Source organism: Mirounga leonina, unplaced genomic scaffold (genome assembly GCF_011800145.1).
Source record: "Mirounga leonina isolate KUSES-001 unplaced genomic scaffold, KU_Mleo_1.0 Mir_357, whole genome shotgun sequence".
In the NCBI taxonomy this organism is placed as follows: domain Eukaryota; kingdom Metazoa; phylum Chordata; class Mammalia; order Carnivora; family Phocidae; genus Mirounga; species Mirounga leonina.
In genome coordinates this window covers 15,964,998-15,981,730 of record NW_023270702.1, presented here as the reverse complement: position 1 = coordinate 15,981,730, position 16,733 = coordinate 15,964,998, and the positions used below count along the sequence as shown (strand labels likewise).

The following is a 16,733-nucleotide window of genomic DNA, read 5'->3' as shown; positions in this document are numbered from 1 at the left end:
TTGGAAAAGAAAATCTAAAATATTTTTAAAAAGAGAACTAGCTTTATAAGCATGTGCATTTAGAGGAAAGCAGGCAAGCCAGTTACTTTAATAAGAACCATAAATGCCTTGTTAGAGAAAAGCATGGTGAATCAATCAGAGTTAGTGTCCTGGCTAATATGTTGTCTTTTGATTGGTTTCTCCATTATTGGCCTATCAAGGTTAATTTTGTGTGTGTTTCAACTTACCACAGGTTATTGGTTTGTCTTCTCATCCACAGCAGAGTTCAAAATGAGCACAGCTTCCCCACAGAGCAAGTGCTATGAGCAGTGTAGCAGATCATCTGCTTCAAGGTCTTCTTCCTACTACCAGGTGTGTTGCTCGACATGAGCCCAAGTGTGAACTATTTGCACTGAGAAAAAACAGCAGTGAAATTGAAAATATTAGCATGTGGTACGACTATAAGTCAATTCTCACTGTGGTTGCCTCTGGTTCTCTCCTGCATGATATGCTTTCTTCGAACTCAGAAGAAAGGGGTCATTTTCTTTTTCTCTCCTTTAAATCTCTCTTGCTCGTTGTATTTTCCAAATACTAAATTTATAATTATGGTCAAGATAAACCTGCTTAACTTATGTGGCTTAGAATTCTAGAACATGTCCCATGGCATGAATGTTTAAAGAATAATTTGCATAGGTGGTGAAAATTGGCAAGTGACTCCAATTCACAAAAATTTTAATTTAAAATATTTGTTTTGAATTTGCCATGAAGTTCTGAGGAATATGACACTCCAGCACCAGGCTATAGCTACAAATTCTAACTTTACATTTCACAATCACCGCTATCAATATATTATGTGATTGTGTGCTTTTGACAAGTAATGTTGATAAAATTGTGGCATGAGCCTTGTCAATGTGTGGCTTACACATTTGAGCAAATAATAAAAAACTGAATCAATTATTTGCCAAATTTCAAGGTGTTTTTGCCACATCAATATTTTGAAACATCCCTTATTTTTTAGATGTGTTGAACACTTTATATTTCAACACTTATGGTTAATTTTGGTTATATTTTGCATATGACTTAATTGAATAAAATGTAATGGCCTCATAGGCATTTCTTATTGTCACTGCAAAGCCAATCTAATTAAATTTTATGTCCCTCAATATTAGTGTTTGTGACCACTTCTCAGTTTCTGGTTAGAAAATTAAGTAAGGACATTTTGATACTAATATTGTGCCAAGTGATTTTTTTTGGACTGCTCTATTTCTTTTTTTTTTTTTAAAGATTTTATTTATTTATTTGAGTGAGAGAGAATGAGAGAGAGCATGAGAGGGGGGAGGGTCAGAGGGAGAAGTAGACTCCCCGCTGAGCAGGGAGCCTGATGCGGGACTCGATCCCGGGACTCCAGGATCATGACCTGAGCCGAAGGCAGTTGCTTAACCAACTGAGCCACCCAGGTGCCCTGCTCTATTTTTAAAAATATAGTATACATGTTATTTTTCTTGTTAAAAATGTCCATTATTTGAATTAAAAAGAACCTTTGCATTTCCCATTGAGCACCAGAAAGTGAATACTTTTATTGTCTTCAACTGAAGGTAATTATTAAATTGTGTTCCTAGCCTTTTCTTCTTATAATGAATTATCAAAAGGCTGAATGTCATATCACTTTTAAAACATGCTTTAGCAAGAAATATATAATATGACAGAAAATTATTTGCTTAGAGAATACCTATGTATCTTGATATACTCTCATATACAATATACATATTCACACACAGTTTAAAGGAAAAATAATTATATACTTATAGAAAGTTATAATTTATATAATCAAATAATAAAAGTAAATTTAAGCTATTAGATATGCAAGTAAATTTCTTTTGTGTGGCAAAATAACTTTAGGAATATTTTGGTATAAAGCTAAGGTATGATTTATAGGGAGTTGGTAGATAGGGAGTTGATTCAACATAATTTATTAGAGAGTTTTGAAATGGTGAGCCAACAGCTCCATACTACATCTAGGCAAAATTTTAATGAAGGTAAAAATTTTTATAATTTTCCTATATTAACATCCACTTACTACTGTCCCTACCCCTCTTGGTACATGTTTTAAAAGTTATTATTTTCCTTTGCTAATTTCTTTTTTCTGGGCAATTGACCCAGAAATTAGGAACAGGCTTGATGCAATGAACAGAAGGTTGGAAAAAGCAGAGGAATGAATTAGTGACTAGAAGACAAAATAATGGAAAATAATGAAGCTGAACAAAAGAGAGAAAGAATTATGCAACCCGAGAATAGACTTAGGGAACACAGTGACTCCATCAAACATAATAACATTCACATTATAGGAATTCCAGAAAAAGAAGAGAGAGAAAAGGGGGCAGAAAATTTATTTAAAAAAATAATATCTGAAAACTACCCTAATCTGGGGAAGGAAACAGACATCCAAATCCAGGAGCACAGAGAACTCTCATCAAAATCAACAAAAGCAAGCCAACACCAAGACATATTGTAATTACACTTTCAAAATATTGTGATAAAGAAAAAACCTTGAACGAAGGAATAAAAAAGAAGTCATTAACTTACAAGGGAAAATCCAGAAGGCTAGCTGGAGAGTTCTCAACAAAAACTTGGCAAGCCAGAACAGAGTGGCATGATATATCAAAGTGCTGAATGGGAAAAATCTGCAGCCAAGAATATTCTGTCCAGCAAGGTTGGACAGAAGGAGAGATAGTTTCCCAGACAAACAAAAACTAAAGGAGTTCATGACCACTAACACAGCCCTACAAGAAATATTGAAAGGTACTCTTTCAGTGTTAAGGAGAGACCAAAAGTGACAATCGAAGTATCAGAGAAGCTCACCAGAAATGACAAAAGAAGTAATAAAATGACAATAATTACATATCTATCAATAATTACTTTGTAAATAGATTAAACACTCCATTCAAATGACATAGGGTGTCAGAATGGACAAAAAAATGAGACCCATCTATATGCTGCCTACCAGAGACTCATTTTAGACCTAAATATACCTGCAGATTGAAAGCAAGTGGGTGGAGAAACATTTATCACACAAATGGCTGTCAAAAAGAAAGAGTAATAATATGTATATTGGACAACCTAGATTTTTTTGTTCTTGTCTTATTTTTATCCTGCTTTGGAATTAGGGTAGTAATGGTCTCATTGAATGATTTTGAATGTGTTCCCTCTATTTCATTATTTGTAAGATTTTGATAAAGCTTGTCATTAATTATATATTTTTTAAAGTTTGGTAGAATTCACCAATGAAATCATGTGGTCTTGGGCTTTTCTGTGCTGGGAGACTTTTGATTCCTAATTCAACTATTCATTCTTATTATTGGTTTAAGAAGATTTACTACTTCTTGGATTCAAGATTCATGATTCAATCTTGGTAACTTATGCATCTTTAGAAATTGTCTGTTTTTGTTTTTGTTTTTTTCTAAGCAATCTGTTAGTATATAATTATTTATAGTAATCACAGTTATCACACTATGTATTTCTGTGGTTATCTGTTGTATTGTTTTCTCTTCCATTTCCCATTTTGGTTTTTAAGACTTCTCTCTTCTTTTCTTAATTAATGTAGTTAAATTATTGCCAATTTTGTTTTATTTGTTTGGAAAAACTGATCATTACTTTCTTTTTTTTTTTAAGATTTTATTTATTTATTCATGAGAGACAGAGAGAGAGAGAGAGAGAGAGAGAGAGAGAGAGGCAGAGGGAGAAGCAGGCTTCCTGCAGAGCAGGGAGCCTGATGTGGGACTCGATCCCAGGACCCTGGGATCATGACCTGAGCCGAAGGCAGACGCTTAACCATCTGAGCCACCCAGGCGCCCAAAACTGATCATTACTTTCAATGTTATGTTATTGCTTATTCTGGTCTCTATTTTATTTATTTCTGATTTTTCTTTGTCATATTCTTCCTCTGCTGAATTTCAGCTAAGCTTCTTCTTTTTCTGATTCCTTGTAGTGTAACATTAAATTGTTTATTTGAACTTTTTTCCTTAATACAAGCATTTATACCATAAATTTCACTCTGAAGTCTGCTTTTGCTCTATCCCATAGGTTTTGGAATATTGTATTTTCTTTTTCTTTTGTCTTGAGACATATTTTGATTTGCCATTTGATTTCTTATTTGGCCCATTGCTTGGGCAGTAGTGTGTTGTTTAATATTTACATGTTAAATGTAAATATTTACATTATAGATTTTCCAGCTTTGTTTTATTACTGATCTTTAGTTTTGTACCATTGTAGTTGAAAAATATACATGTTTATCATTTCTGGTGCTCTTCATTCCTATGTGTAGATCCAGATTTTCATCTGGTATCATTTACCTTCTGCTCAAGGAACTTCCTTTAGTATTTCTTGTATTTTAGTTCTAATAGGGATAAAATCTGTAAATTTTTTTTATTTGAAAAATTCTTTCTTTTTTCTTCATTACTGAAAGATATTTCACCAGGTAAAAGTTCTAGGTTGACAGGTCTTTTCCTTTCATTGATTTAAAGATGTCTCTCCATTGTCTTCAGGCTGGCATTGTTTCTGACAATAAGGCTGTTGTATTTGTCTTTGTTCTTTTACACTTAATGTGTACATTTTTATTTGTCTTTAGTAATCTGATTATAATGTGCATAAGCATTTTTGTTGTTATTCTGATTGGTGTTTGTTGAACTTATTAGATCTGTGGGTTTATGTTTTTCATCAAATTTGAAAAATTTTCAGCTATGAAGTCTTAAAATATTTTTGTCCTTCCCACTCCTCTCTTCTGAGATTCTGGTAAAATTAGTCCAGTAGTTACTAGATCAGTAGTTATTTTCCAAATGCTCTGTTCATTAAAAAATATATATATTTGTTTTTATTTCAGTACTTCAGTTTGGATATTTCTGATTATTATATCTTCAATTCCAATATATTTTCTTCTGCACTGTTTAATCTGCTGCTGTGATTGCCCAACAGAAGAACCAAGTGGCACCTGGAGATCTTGGAGGATAGGAGGTTTATTTAACACCAGCGGGATCAGAGGAGAGTGGTCTCCAAAGGCCTGAGCCCTGAGCACAAACAAAGGGCGCAATTTATACACTTCTACTTCCACATACTTGGAACTTTTGGTGCGTGTGGGAAGTGGGGCAGGGAGAAGAACCTGGAAGAGTCCTGGGACGAGGATTGGGACTCTCTGGCTGGCTTGGTCAGCCATCTTAGGACACAGATTTTCCTTGTCATTCCCCCCCTTTGATGCCCCTTTAAATACCTAGTTTAGAGGGCATCATCTTCCTCTTCTAAGGGGCAATAGTGAGTAAGGAGTAACTGGAGTCTGATTTTAGCAATTTGAGTAGTAATAAACCTAGTAAGGGCATTAAGAATACAAGGACCAAATACCACTGTGAGGAGAAGCAATAGGAGGGGGCTGATGAGGGAGGTGAACCAAGGGAACCATTGTGAGAGGGTATCCCACCAAGTTGTCTACTGGAGTGTTTCCCACCGGCGATGTACTCATTCCTGTAATTGGGTCAGAGTTTCTTGGACCACCCCCGACTCATTAGCATAGAAACAACATTCCTCCTGTAGGAAGAGGCAGAGCCCCCCCTTGCGCGGCCATGAGAAAGTCGAGGCTGCGCCTGTTTTGGAGGACCACTGAGGCCACTGAATTGAGTTGGCTCTGTAGGGCCAGGGCCAACTGAGTGAAGGTGGAAAAATCCACCATGAGTTGTTGAGTTAACCCCTGGTACTGAACCTGAGACATCCGGACACCAGTGGCACTGAGGGCAACACCTGATGCAGCCAGCAGGCTTACGATAAGAGGGATGGCCACAGGGGAGCACTGAGGGCAGCTAGGAGGTCTCCATATGAGTGGGGCATCACTCCCGGGGAGGACTGAAAGATTGGGTAAGAGACTGACAAGCATGCATGATTGATCGCATGGGGTAATGCAGATGTATACACCTTGATCACAAGCCAGAAAAGTGTTGTTAGGTGCACAGACCCAACTGTAGCCTGTGATGGGAGAGGAAGAGTTTCCATACAGCAGTACCAGAGCCAGAAAGGGATAATCTGAGGCCCCGGTGCCGAGGTGGGAGGTGACCCGGTAGATTGGCTGAGGATGACACCTAGGTATTGGATGGGACCCGGCTTCATACAGATCCAGTGGTCAGATGCTAGGGGTGGATTTGAGTGGTTAAGCACTTGGTGGGAGGCGTTAATCATACCTAACAGTAGTGCTATAGATGCTTGCAGCATGTGGATGGGAGACCCAGGGATGCGCCAGGGCGAGTTATTTTTTGTCTGACTCTGGGGGTTGACTGTAAGGTTTGGAGTGAACATGGACTTAATCATAAATTTGGCCATGGGGTCGGTCCCCATAGGGTGATATTGGCCCAACAGGAGAATGATTCCTGTAGCCCATGATGTGGCATTGGGTTCTAAGACTGAGAGGGTGATCAGTATACAGTGATTGTTAGGGCAAGAAGATGGGGATCCAGATGTCACTGTGCTATTTGAGGCGCCACCTGGTGGACCATCGTTTCATTCCCAGCCAAGTTGCCACCCATGACTCACATCCCCAGGCTTGTGAGCAGAACTGAGGGCAGAAGTTTGGCTATTGAGGTATAGGGCCTCCATAGATGTAGGTATCTACCAGCCAGTAACCAGAGTGAGGGCCATGGTAGGAACACCGTCTATGAGGTTCCCAGGAGGTATCAAGAAGCTGGCATCTATCAAAATGGAGGTTAACCTTTGGTGTGTGGCCATCCCAGGTGGAAGAAGTCAGTGGGGGCGCTGGTGTGGGATTGAGGGGGATAAGCTGGAAAGTCCATTTGCCAGTAATGGTGATATGAGAGTTTGCTCCCCTTGCCGGGCTGGACAAGCTAGAGGCAGTGAGGAGGAATAGCACACCAGGCAGCAGAAGACCGGGACTGACTGGGGCCAGGAAAACCATGGTGAAATGTGCTCAGGAGTAGACAGCAGAGGGCCAATAAAAGTGGGATCTATGACCTTAGGTAGAGGGATGCATCGTGGCTAACCCGTCAGCAGATGAAACCCGTGGACAAGTAAGTGCAGTAACACACCCTAGGGACACCCAATAAGCAATGACAATAGTAAATCTCTGGGGGAAAGTCCAGTCAGGAGGGGCAACAGTGTAGAGTCTGACTCCCAAGATGAGGGTAATCATGCTGATGACAGCCAGGGACCATGGTGAGCAGGTGTCCATCAGTAGGTGGGGTCTCATCGAAGGTGAAGCCAAAGTGGGTTCGTGAAGTCGGCTGGACTCTCCACTGGCACGGCTCCTTGTCCAAATGATAAGCTTTCTTCACTCTGTAGTGGTGGACCCATGGGGTGACACCTGAGACCTTGAGGGCAGCAGGGGTGGTTAGAACAACAGTGTGCAGCCCTGTCCACTGCGGTTTGAGGGGGTCTTTCTTCCAATTTTTGACCCAAACTGAGTCCCCTGTCTGGAAGGAGTATACCTGAGACCCTAAGGAGATTGGGGCCCTCTCAATGGTGTACTTTTATAATTTATTTAGGGTGGCCCCCAGGGCCTGAAGCTGCTCCTTTATCCCTTTATCTCCAACCTGATGCAAGTTTCCCGGAAGGCTTCCCAAACACAGGGGAGGCCATCCATGTATTAATTTGAATGGGGAGAAACCTGATGTCCTGGGCATGCAGGGAGCATGAGGAGAGCTAGGGGTAGCAGATCCGGCCATGGGAGATTAGTCTCCTGACAAAACTTTGCTAAGGTTCCCTTGAGGGTGTGATTCATTCACTCTACTTTCCCTGAACTTTGGGGCCAGTAAGCAGTGTGGAGTCTCCAGGTGATGTTGAGAGATTTGGTCAAGACCTGTACAATGTCTGCCACAAATGCGGGTCCATTATCACTATGGATTGTTAGTGGCAGGCTGAACTGGGGCACGATGTCCCGAAAGAGGACTTTAGCTCCTTCCTGGCTTTGCTCCTTCCTGGTCAGGAAGGCTTCGACCCACCCAAAGTATGTGCATACTATTACTAGGAGATATCTGAACCCCCTGCTCAGCTGCACATCTGTGAAGTCCACCTCTAGATCTTTGAAGGGGGTTGCTCCAATCCTCTGGACACCTGGCGGGGACCATGGTGCAGACCGAGCATTATTTTTAGCACATGTTACACATCGTTCACTTGTTGCTCGGCATAGTGTTGGCAGCTGACTGATGTAGTAGTGCTTCTTGAGAAGGGCCTCTAATGCAGTTTTTCCCAGATGAGTGAGTTGGTGTTATTCCTTGCCTAGATGCCCTCCAGTTGGTGTTGGAACAAAGATGTGCCTGTCTGGTATCATCCACCATCCCTTTTGAGTCAGGGTGGCTCCCTCAGCCATGGCCCATTCCTTTTCCTTTTTAGTGTAACTGGGTGAAGGGACTTCTTCCGGGGGTGTTAGTGCCATGGTGAGGAAAGAGGCTCTGTCCATGTCCTCACTGGCTGTGGTCTTGGCTGCCTCATCTGCCAAACGATTTCCCTGCGCTATGGGGTCATCTCCTTTCTGTTGTCCCTTACAGTGCAGGATTGCTACTTCCTTTGGAAGCCAGATGGCTTTGAGGAGTCTCAGTATCTCCTTGTTCTTGATAGCTTTTCCTGGTACAGTTAGGAGGCCCCTTTCCTTGTAGATGCCTCCATGTATATGTACAGTAGCAAAAGTGTACCGAGAGTCAGTATAGATGTTGACTTAGCTGTAGCGGTCTCAGCGTTGTGACTTATGATCGGAAACTATTCCGATGCCACCATAGACTGTATGCTATTCACCATGGAATCACCAGATGGGCCCACTCAGACTCCGTAGGCTTCTGGGGACCTTAAGGGTGCCCACCCGCGGAGTCACAGAATCAGTCCACTTGAGCAAGCCAGGTCGGATTGCACATTCACTCACACATTCACACTCCAGACATTATTACATTCCCTCCCTGGCAATTCCTACCTGTGAGACCTCTAAGAGGTCTCTGGGAGGTGATCAGGCTTCCCTTTTACCCCGACAGGTGGGCCTGTCTGGGTCCTGGGGCCCCAGGCCTTACCGGAATCTGATGTCAGGACCAAGTCCTCACCTGCCAAGTCTCCTCGAGTCTGGCAGGAACAGCGGAGCGGGGCTGGCCCAAGGTGACAGGGGTGAGAGACTGCCTAAAATTAGGCAGGGTGCGCCTCCTCCATTATGATCCCTTGTTCCGTCACCGTCCCGCTGTTTCCTCAAACCAGTGGCAACAATGGGCCCACACGGTTGGGTTTCCTGGTCAGGGCACCAAATGTTATGGAACCTGGACTGGATCGCGCGACAGAAGAACCAAATGGCACTCAGAGATCTTGGAGGCTAGGAGGTTTATTTAACGCCGGCAGGCTCAGAGGAGAGTGGTCTCCAAAGGTCTGAGTCCAGAGCACAAAGGGGGCAATTTATACACTTCTACTACCACATACTTGGAACTTTTGGTATGTGCGTGAAGTGGGGCAGGGAGAAGAACCCGGATTGGTGTGTGCGGGAAGCAGAGCAGAGAGAAGAACCTGGAAGATCCCTGGGGCAAGGACTGGGACTCTCTTGCTGGCTGTCAGCCATCTTAGGGCACAGATTTTCCTTATCACTGCTAATCCCATCTCATTTGTTACATTTTATTTCTATCTCTAGACATACTATTTTTTATTGCCTCATCATTTATTGCCTCATCATAATCATGTTTTTCCTACTTTTTGTTTGTTTGTTTGTTTGTTGTTTGTTTTATTTTTTCTATTTTTTCTATTTTTTATTATTTTGTTATGTTAATCACCATACACTATCTCATTAGTTTTTGATGTAGTGTTCCATGATTCATTGTTTGCGTATAACATCCAGTGCTCCATGCAGAACGTGCCCTCCTCCTACCCCCCTCCCCACTAGAACCCTCGGTTTGTTTTTCAGAGTCCATAGTCTCTCATGGTTCGTTTCCCCTTCCGATTTCCCCCCCTTCATTCTTCCCCTCCTGCTATCTTCTTCTTCTTTTTTTTTTTTTTTAACATATAATGTATTATTTGTTTCAGAGGTACAGGTCTGTGATTCAACAGTCTTACACAATTCACAGCGCTTCCCTACTTTCTTAAGCATAAGGAGAGTACTTACATTAGATGTTTAACATCCTTATCTTCAAACTTAATTATCTATGTGTTTCTGGTTTTGTTTCTATTGATTGGTTTTTTTCTCTGATTATAGATCTTTTTTTTTTTTTTTGCATGCCTAGTAATTTATTATTGAGGGACATTGTGAAACATTATGTTATTACTTGCTGGATTTTGTTGGTATTGGTAGAAGAATATATAAACACACACATGAAATATAATATATTTAGAAATATAGATTTCTAAATATTTACATTCTAAATATATATACTTATATATATTTATATATATTTACATTCTAAGTATTCCATTCTATTTTAAATATTTAGAAATAATGTTTATAAATATGAAAAAGTCCAGAATTAGATTAGACCCATACTACATATATGGTCATTGATTTATAACAAAGACAATAAGACTGTTCAATGAGAACAATAGTCTTTGACAAATAATGCTAGAAATAATGAAAATCAATCTTACTTCACACTACCATATGATAATTAACTTAAAATGGATCATATGTTTAAATGTAAAAGGTAAAACTACAAAACTTGTAGAAAAAAACACGAGAGAATACCTGTGTGACCTTGGGATAGGCAAAGATTTCTTAGCTAGAATACAAAACACAATCCATAAAAGAAAAAATAATAATAAACTGTATTTTATCCAAATTAAAACAATTTTTCTTTGAAAGATATCATTAAAAAAATAAAAAGGCAAGCCACAGACTGAAGAAAGATGTTCACAACACTTATATTAAAGAACTTTTTCCCACAATATATGAAGAATGTTTACAACTCAGTAGTAAGAAAATAATAAACCCAATTAAAGATGAGCAAAGGATTTGAGAAGACACTTCAAGAAGATTTATGAATGGCCAATGTGCTCAAATCATTAATCATCATGGAAATTCAAAATAAACCACAATTAGATACATACCCATTAGATGGTGAAAATTAAAGAGATTGATAATGCCTAGAGATGATAAGGATGTAGAAACCCGAAACTTTCATATATTATTGGTTAGGTTATACATGGTACAACTATTTTGAAAAACATTTTGGCAGTTTCTAGTGAAATTAAACATTTACCTAGCATATAACTATCCATTCTACTCCAAAGCATTTATCCACAAAGAAAAAAAAAAATATAGGTCTACATAAAGATTTATATAACAATATTTATAGAAGCTTTATTTGTAATATCCCAAACTGGGAACAACCCAAATGCTTATCAGCTGGTGCATATGTAAAGATATAGTAAATCCTTATAACAAAGTACTACTCAGCTATAAAATGGAGCCAACTGCTAATATATACAATGACAAGAATGGATCTTAAAATCACATTAAGTGAAAGACATCAGGTAAAAAGAGTTTATATAGCATAAACTTTACATAAAATTCTAGAATGTGGAAAATTGATCTAGATTTACAAAGTAGATCAGTAGTTGTCTGAGGACATGTGGCTTGAGAAATGGATAGCAAAGAGGAACAAAGAAATTTTGGGGAGAAATTTCTGTATCTTGAGTTGAGTGACAATTAAAAAAGTATATCTGTCGGGGCACCTGGGTGGCACAGTTGGTCAAGTGTCCAATTCTTGGTTTCAGCTCAGGTCCTGATCTTAGGTTCATGAGATGGATTCCCGCTTGGGTGTCCACGCTCAGCACAGAGTCTGCTTGATATTCTCTCTCCCTCTGCCCCTCCTGCTCATGCTCTCTCTCTCTCTCAAAATAAATAAATCCTTAAAAAAATGTATATGTGTATATTTATGAAAACTTAATATTTAAATGTGTGTAGTTTATTGTATTATACATTATACCTCAGTACATTTGTTAAAAAAGAGATACATGTGTGTAAGAAACCAACAAAGTTATAAGCAGTAGAAAATTGGGAAGAGTAATGTGAGGAAAAAAAACAAAAAAAGAAAAAAAAAGGGATTAGCCATCAAAAACAAAACAAAACAGCAATTTGTAAATGGAAAACATTTTGTTCAATACATCATACAGATTTGTAAAATTTATACAGGGATCTTCCATTGTCAATAATTTGTAGGCATCTTTTTTCTTCTACATTAGCTTAAATATTAATTTCCTTTTTTGACAAAAGAATAAAACAATTTGAAAAATTTCTTACTTACCATTCAAGGCACCAACAATGGTAATGGGTTATTAGAGTTATTTCAGAATATATGGCTGTACTCCCTTGGCCTAGTGTAATTATTCTCGAGTTCATATGGAAAATAATAAATTTGTACCACAGATAAGACCATGAATCCAGCAGAGAACACAGTGTATCCAGTTTATAAATTTGTACACACAGAAGACAGTATTATAGTTGTAAAACATGTATAGTGGATCCACCTTTTCTGAGATCATGATATATTTACAAATTGTAATTTCCTCTAGAGATGTACTGTGACTAAATTACTGTCTGCTTTTGCTCCAGTGCCTAGAGGGAAAAAAAAAATGCATCTAATTCACCTTGGTTTAGATTTTACTAGTGAAATATGTAAACTTAGTTCTTTTCCTGTGAATTTTATTCTCTGTGAACATCCAAGCAAATATGGGGAATTGATTTTCACCAGTACAGAATGTATAATCTGCAAACTTAAAAATGATATTAAATAAAAAACTGAATATTTTAGGAGAATTTTTGCAGTGAGGTCACATTATCCATACAACAGCAAATAAGACTTGACAAAAATTCCTTTAAATTGGTAGGTATTGAAATTGCTACAACAGGAAATCATGGATATGTAATTACAGCTATGGGTATCTTTTTATTTACTGAGGTCTACGGTAGTTTTGAAATTTAGCCACTCAATTAATTGCACATTAGACACAGATTCAATACATATGGAATGTAACTTTATTGAAAAAGAACATATTTGGTTTGGGAGAGAACTTCAGATGATTGATTTCCTACATTGCAGTGATTTGCAGAATTTTACAAAGGAACTCAGGAGATTGCTTATTTGAATTCCTACTCTCTCTCCCAATCCCTGCTAGAATTGCTAGAATTGCATTCCTAGAATGTCTTCTACAACATGACAAATACCTCAATTCATCATCTGAATTAACACTTCTGATGCTGGAGAGCTAATGCAGTTAACGTTTGTTGAGTGCTTTTCATGTGCCAGACAATAATAGATTTTTATAGTCGTTAACACTGATAGAGCTCTTACAACAAAGTGCTTTACAACATACTGACTCATTTATTCCTCCAAATACCCTGTAGGGTATGTGGTATTATTAACACCATTTCACAAATGATGAGACAGCTAGAAATTGGGATGGCAGCATTGAAATTGAGGCAATCTGAGTCTAGTGTCTGTTTTTATCCACTGTATTGTCTCATATTATGCTATGTGCTTCTACATATATCATTTAATTCCCACAATGATATCACACTCACTAAGACTACCGTGTCTAATGTATAGAATACAAGACAGGATGAGAATATCAGTATTTGAGATGTGGATCTCCCACTTGCTGTGTGATTTTGGACATATTACTTACTCCCTGTTAAATACGTGGTTTCCTTAACTACAATATGGGAACAAGTGTTGCTTTGTCTCTCTCTTAGGAAAGCTGTAGAAGTTTAAGGAAACAGCAGGTGTTAAAACACATTGAGGCTTAAGAACTCTGTGAACTTAATATAGCTTTTTAATTAATTAATTGTTTGTTTACAAAGTGGCCCATGCAAATAACTCTAATTGTTCAAATGTTTTTCTGAGCAGAACTTTCCCCCAGGGGCCATGATGAAACTCTATTATTTCTTTTCAAGGATTAAGAGCTCTGGAGCCATAAAAGTTTTATACTAAAGGCTTCATCTTTTTTATACTCTCTGATTTGAAAAGCTGTCCAGTATTAAGTACAACACTCCAGATATGGCATGACCAGTACAGAGTATTATTGATTTGTTAAATTATTTATTTTGTCTCATATACATCTATCTTTGTTTTGGATAAACATGTTTCTGGTAATAAATAAAGCCTAAGTTCTTAAAAGTTTTAGCAGCCTCGCCTCCGAGATAATGGATTTTGAACTTGTTGCCAACTGAAAAATAAAGTTTTCTTTCATATGAGCTGCTTATTTAAAAGCTAAGCATAGTTTTATCCTCACAGATAATGGTTTGGGTGGTAGGAAAGTGTAATTGTGGGAAAGATCTGTGCAGAGTCTCAATGTTATTCTGGATACAGGTTTGTCTTTTCTTTCTTTTTTTTTTCACCCCATAAGCCCAAGTTTGGTCTCAGTAATGTGAATTATAGAAATCTAAGTAACTCCAAATATTCTTTGCATAAACAATAAGTAGAATGACTACTTCTTCTTCTTCTTTTTTTTTTATTAAAAGCTTCCTCTCTATTTTTGAACTGTTCTCAAAAGGGTTTAGTATTTTTCATACGATTAATGGGATACAGGCTTCTTTGTTAGGTTCATTCAATTAAATGTTTACCTACATTTCTATTTGTCTTTTTTTTTTTTAATTTTTTTTATTCTTATGTTAATCCCCATACATTACATCATTAGTTTTAGATGTAGTGTTCCATGATTCATTGTTTGTTCATAACACCCTGTGCTCCATGCAGAATGTGCCCTCCTCAATACCCAGCACCAGGCTAACCCATCCTCCCACCCCCTCCCCTCTAGAACCCTCAGTTTGTTTTTCAGAGTCCATCGTCTCTCATGGTTCATAGAATGACTACTTCTTATCTAGTCTTCTCCCTAATATAGGTAGTGGTCCTTATGTACAGGACCTTCTACTGCCTTCCAACCAGTGAACCATGAAAAGCAATAAAACAGCCTAATTTTATAGGCTGTCCTTTGTGTATTCTTCCATGTATAATGCTTGAACTAGAGTCAAGGGAGGAGAGAAGAGGTGCATTCCATTGCTTACAAGGACAGTGATAAAATTCTCACTATTTTTTAAATGGCTTGTCTACAAAGACTGTACTTAGTGATAAACCATTTCACTTTCTTTTCCCTCCTTCTGCAATAATAAACTGTTTTCTTTAATATTTTATTCTTTGCAGTCCTAGTGGGAAAATGTTCATTATGCTATCATATAACTGTGTTGAGAAAAACCTCTCTAGATCTTACATTTAATTTTTTGGTAAAGTTTACAATGATCACTACTCAATGTGTAGAATTGCTCACTAAACAAACCTAAATTTTCTGTGAGGTCTTAATAATTAGCAGTGACACCTGATTTCTTTCATGTCATTAAAAACATGGCTCACATGACATGAAGGGGGTATCTGAAGTGGGGGCTAAGTGTGTGATTTAGCTGCAAAAGAGGAAGTAGGGTCTCAGCTGAACTATTAAGGCTTATTCTCCTGAGAAAGGTAATGATTCACAAAAAAAGTTACGCTACTATAAAAACACAATGAAAATGGTGCACACAAAAAGATGAGAACATTTTAAAAGTCCGGTATCAGTTCAAAATAGCTATTAGTTCTGCTATCAATTGGATGATAATATTCACCTTATAATAACTGAAATGATAGAAAGAAATAGAACTACTTGTGAAAAAATATATGGTATCAAAACAGAGCAGAAATAAAATATGACAGCATGTTTAATAGTATAATTAAAAGGGCTAAGCCTTTTTTTAAAAAATCTATGATGTGCCAGTAAAAATGAGAAAACAACTCAGTTTTGTGTATGTGGCAAACAATAAGGGCTCCATTCCCCAGTCCCTGGAATCTGGGAATATGTTACTTTGCATGGCAAAAGGGCTTTGCAGATGTGAATAAGTTAAATATTTTGTGATCGGAGGTTATTCTGGATTATCTGAGTGGGCCTGTTATAATCACAAGGGTCCTTCTAAGGGAAAGAGGGAGGCAGGAAAGTGAGAGAAGGTGTGAAAACAGGCTGGAGTGATGAAATTGCTGGCTTTGAAGGTGGAAGGTGTGAAGTAGGAGCCAAAGAAGCTGGAAGAGCCAGGAACAGATTCTCCAATAGAGCCTCCAGCAGGAACCAGCCCGCTAACACTTTGATGGGAGCCCTGTAAGACTCATTGTGGACTTCCGACCTCCAGAACTGTAAGAAAATAAATTTGTACTGTGTTAAATCACTACGTTTCTAATAATTTGTTATAGCAATAGTAGGAAATATATAATGCAACCTGGGAGTTTTATTTTAACTATGTAATATAAATTCATTGAATACTAGAACAATCTCAGTATTAATTCTTCCATAAGTCATAAATATGATAATTTTAAATATTGAAAGCAAATACTTTCATATTTGGGCATGAACTATGAGTTTTGGATCTCTTGGAACGTTAAGAGTGGTCTATTAAAATTCTTAATTACTGAATTAGTTGTTAGGTTTGTATATGACAGCCTCTAACTCAACTTCTTTAGTAGTAGTGATGTGAATTAGCCCTTCCAATGATAAACAACTGTATTAACAATTCTATAGTCAGGAATTTGTAGTCATAATGTTGCAGGATTGTAGCGTTCTTGTCTTGTAGAGTCAAAGAATGAATCTTATGACACAAAAGGGTGAAGTGAAGTGAAAGTTTATTAAGTGAAGGTGAGAGCAGAAAGGAAAGAAAAAGCTCTCTAGAGTGAGAGGGGTCCTGAATGGGTTGCCACTGAGGAATTTTAGTGGCAATCTTTTATTGAGAACTGACTGGGAAGCTC

At 38.1% G+C, this 16,733-nt stretch overlaps 1 long non-coding RNA gene across 1 annotated transcript in view; it reads left to right on the top strand.

Annotated features, from left to right (window-relative positions):
• The first annotated feature begins 246 nt into the window (after positions 1-246).
• LOC118027118 overlaps positions 247-16,733 on the top strand; it is a 278,436-nt gene continuing 261,949 nt past the window's right edge. The window contains exon 1 of the long non-coding RNA XR_004683755.1: positions 247-351. This is a non-coding gene — a long non-coding RNA (uncharacterized LOC118027118). The remainder of the gene's footprint in view (positions 352-16,733) is intronic.